The following is a 4,925-nucleotide window of genomic DNA, read 5'->3' as shown; positions in this document are numbered from 1 at the left end:
GCAGTGTAATGAATGATATGACGAGCCATAAAATGGCTGCCGAATATATAGGGCTGTGACATCACAGGGGTGACTGGCTGCTGATAGGCTGCATCCTGCATGTGATTCAGGATCATCCTGAATACTTCCCTTCCCACCTTGCCTTCCCAGCATTCCTTGCCCCATGTACTGACATGTGGATTTGCCATTTTAGATGCCCTGGAGCCTGCACCGCAGTAAATGGAGTTCAATTAAGCAATCATGTGATCGCATTTGTTGCAAATCGAATATTTCATAAAATTCGTAACAAATTCGGGATTCGTCAGCTTCGATTCGCTCATCTCTAATGACATAGTTTGTCTGTTACATCACATTCAGGGTTGTTTTGTCACTTTGCTGAACTGAAGCTTTAAGCTGATATATTTTGAATTGTGGACTAAGACCATAAGATGTGAATAACCTAATAGATATAAAAGGCACCTGGGAGCTGTTAAGCTCAGAATGTGCCATAGAGAGTTCTGCTCCAATATACAGGGTGGGCCATTTATATGGAGGCACCTTAATAAAATGGGAAGGGTTGGTGATATTAACTTCCTGTTTGTGACACATTAGTATATGTGAGGGGGGAAACTTTTCAAGATGAGCGGTGACCATGGCGGCCCTTTTGAAGTCGGCCATTTTGAATCCAACTTTTGTTTTTTTTTTAAAGGAAGAGGGTCATGTGACAAATCAAACTTATTGGGAATTTCACATGAAAAACAATGATGTGCTTGGTTTTAACGTAACTTTATTCTTTCATGAGTTATTTACAAGTTTCTGACCACTTATAAAATGTGTTCAATGTGCTGCCCATTGTGTTGGATTGTTAATGCAACCCTCTTCTCCCACTCTTCACAAACTGATAGCAACACCGCAGGAGAAATGCTAGCACAGCCTTCCAGTATCCGTATACACTGCTATATACTACTATATACACCGCAGGAGAAATGCTAGTACAGCCTTCCAGTATCCGTATACACTGCTATATACTACTATATACACCGCAGGAGAAATGCTAGCACAGCCTTCCAGTATCCATAGTTTCAGGTGCTGCACATCTCGTATCTTCACAGTATAGACAATTGCCTTCAGATGACCCCAAAGATAAAAGTCTAAGGGGGTCAGCTCGGGAGACCTTGGGGGCCATTCAACTGGCCCACGATGACCAATCCACTTTCCAGGAAACTGTTCATCTAGGAATGCTCGGACCTGACACCCATAATGTGGTGGTGCACCATCTTGCTGGAAAAACTCAGGGAACGTGCCAGCTTCAGTGCATAAAGAGGGAAACACATCATCATGCAGCAATTTTGCATATCCAGTGGCCTTGAGGTCTCCATTGATGAAGAATGGTCCCACTATTTTTGTACCCCATATATCACACCATACCATCAATTTTTGTGTTCCAACAGTCTTGGAGGGATCTATCCAATGTGGGTTAGTGTCAGACCAATAGTGGTGGTTTTGTTTGTCAACGTCGCCGTTCACATAAAAGTTTTGCCTCATCACTGAACAAAATATTCTGCGTAAACTGAGGGTCCTGTTCCAATTTTTGTTTTGCCCATTCTGCAGCACCTGAAACTTCGGATACTGGAAGCCTGTGCTAGCATTTCTCCTGCGGTGTATATAGTAGTATATAGCAATGTATACGGATACTGGAAGCCTGTGCTAGCATTTCTCCTGCAGTGTTGCTATCAGTGTGTGAAGAGTGGGAGAATAGGGTTGCATTTACAATCCAACACAATGGGCAGCACATTGAACACATTTTATAAGTGGTCAGAAACTTGTAAATAACTCATGAAAGAATAAAATTACGTTAAAACCAAGAACATCATTGTTTTTCTTGTGAAATTCCCAAGAAGTTTGATGTGTCACAGGACCCTCTTATTTTGAAAAAAACAAAAGCTGGATTGAAAATAGCCGACTTCAAAATGGCCGCCATGGTCACCACCCATCTTGAAAAGTTTCCCCCCTCACATATACTAATGTGCCACAAGCAGGAATTAATATCACCAACCATTCCCATTTTATTAATGTGTATCAATATAAATGGCCCACCCTGTAGCTTACTACCCCATCAAACAGTTTACTGTGGGGTGCAACGGGCCTGGAGGAGATGAGGACCTGCCCTGGATCGACAGGCAAGCAAAGCTTTCAACTGCATTCTTGTCCTCAAGATGCAGATGCAGTTGGCCTGGTTTACCATGGTAGCATAAAACTGGAGAAGAAAGGTGATCATGAGAGAGGATGTCTGCCTAGCATTTGGGGATGAGTCCCTGTAGTTTTCCCACAGCCGGTACTTCTTCTGTATATGCATAAAGGGGTTCTGTCAAGATTATAAATTATTCACCTATTTACAGGATAGGGGATAAGCATTTGACTGGAGGGACTGCAGGGTTCACTATGAGAACAGAGGTCACTTGTCCCCTGATGAAATGGAGCACTGGCAAGAATGCTAGGTCATTATTTTATTCACTCACTATGGGGCTGCCAAATATAGCCAGGTATAGTAAATTAATCGCCCCCCTAGACTTTGCATGGAGTATCAGCAAGATTGTCTAACCACCGTTGAATCATGGACCAGCCCCAAAAAGGAGTAGTCCCATGTAGTAAAATGGATTCCCTATGCAAAGGATGTGCTAGTGTGCTCATGTATCTCAGGCTCTCCCATAGAGATGCATTTAGGCGTGAGGGGAGTGCCATTGAGAAGAAGACAGGGGGTCCCAACGTTCAGACCCCCAAGGCAAGGGGTGCCATTCAGAAGAAGACGGGGTACAAAAGTTCAGAACCCCCCCAAGGCCAGGGGTGCCATTCAGAAGAAGACAGGGGGTACCAGTGGTCAGACCCCCCAAGGCAAGGGGTGCCATTCAGGAGAATGCAGGGGATCCAAGTGTTCAGACCCCCCAGCCCCCCAAAACCAGGAGATGCAGGGGATGAACACTAAATAGGTGTTTTTTTTTCTTTCCTGCCATTGTGGGTGGAAAAAGGCTCCTAGGCAGCAGACACACTCCACCGTGTGATCAGGATATTGGCTTAGGAGGAAACAAAAACCCTAAATGCAAGCAAACATGGGTACAGAAACAAGACTAACTCACTCCTAGATAGACAGATTAGCACAAGGCTCAGCACAGGATTGTATCCCCAGTTGCAGTATAAAACAAGGTCAAAACAGGACTGACAAAATGCACAGTGTGAATACAGACTAAGCCAACACAAAGCAAATGCAGAATGAGCATATAAAATACCAAAACCCGACAAATCTACTAAAACAAAGCAGGCTAAAATCAGTATATCAAACAAGACAGATGACCATAGTTAAAACTCAGGATATGTGCACAAACAGACATAGTGAACATCATGCCAACATGGCCAGAATACAGGTCTAATCATCAGCCCAGAACAGCACCTGAAGAGGTCTTATACTGTATATCCTCCCACTGCTGAAGTCAAAAAGGTTAACTCTTCCCATTCCAGGGAGAATTAACACAGAAACTGTTCAGACATATACAATGTCTGAACAGGACCCAAAGCAGAAAATACAAAATACATATAAACGGACATTAAATTGGGATTGGGCAGTATTATCTTCTATTCTGTTTTATGGACATTTTATGTAGAAATTACAGTACATGCTATAAAATACGTGTTCTAAACTAAATGTCTCCAAAATGTCTAAATGTTACTACACAAAAAATTTGGACTATTTGACAAAAGCCAGAACTGTTGGGGTCTGTAGTTAGTGCTGGGATAATTGAGGAAACATAACATAATTACTTTAAGTGGCTGTTTAGACGCAGGCTACCCATTAGTGTAAGACGGAGCCCATTGTGTAAGGGAACCCACTGGGATGAAATAGCGCCACACAGGACCATTAAATACCGAGAGGGGCCAACACCTGACATATATCGGAGCCAGAGCAAACTTAGCAGGCATATGCTGTCAGTAGGAAATGGATTCAGCCGCTTGGGCTGCTTATTCCACGCCATACACTGATCTGACGGTATGAGTACTGATTTTTTATCAAGCTTCAACACCCAAGTGATTTAGTAGAATACAGAAACAGCCCAGTAAGATAAATAATGCATTTGGCGCTCCTTCAGATCCAGTCACATGCTTGAGACATCGTGTCTTCAAACCTCAATGACCCTGAAAGTTATGGAAAGCAAGTCAATTTAATGAAAACAAGTAGCCAATAAAATGCGCCGCAATTATGTTCCCAGCCATAAAATGATACTTAGAAACAGACTCTCTGGGCCATAATAGCCTTCGTTTAGAACAATCCGATACAATAGCCACCATGAAGATGATGAAGACCTCTCTCGTAGGATGATTGATGTCCACCACCAACAGGCAAGTAGAGTTTTTACATGAATAGAACGTAGAATAGATATGGTCTGATGTCGGCTGAAAGTTAGCAGTGTTACAATTTAAGTTTTTTTTTTATATATATATATATATTTTTGATCTGGTGCAAAATATAACAGATCACGGTTTAGGTTCTTAATGCTAAACTTGTAGCCTAGGAGGAAGCTTCCAGCAACGTTCCTTCAGACCTGGACTTGAAAGGAGAAAAATCATCTGTATTATTCCAGTAGCACAACTTTCAATGGCATGTATGTATTATTTATTCCTACTGTTTGATGTTATCAGTTTATTACACCAAGAAAAGAATGTTAACCTTTTAGCAGCCTATAATAGACTCGTAGGAGTCTTTTCTATATTTACATGTACAAATATGTGCTATATAATATGATATTAGGTAAAACCTCTACCGAAAAGGGGATACTGGTGGACAGTAAACTCAACTTTAGTGACCAGTGCCAGGCAGCTGCCACAAAGACTAATAAAGTCATTGGATGTATGAACAGAGACATAGATGCTCGGGATAGAGACATATTTTTGTCCCT

Source organism: Hyla sarda, chromosome 4, assembly GCF_029499605.1.
Source record: "Hyla sarda isolate aHylSar1 chromosome 4, aHylSar1.hap1, whole genome shotgun sequence".
In the NCBI taxonomy this organism is placed as follows: Eukaryota; Metazoa; Chordata; class Amphibia; order Anura; family Hylidae; genus Hyla; species Hyla sarda.
This window is presented reverse-complemented; position numbering follows the sequence as displayed.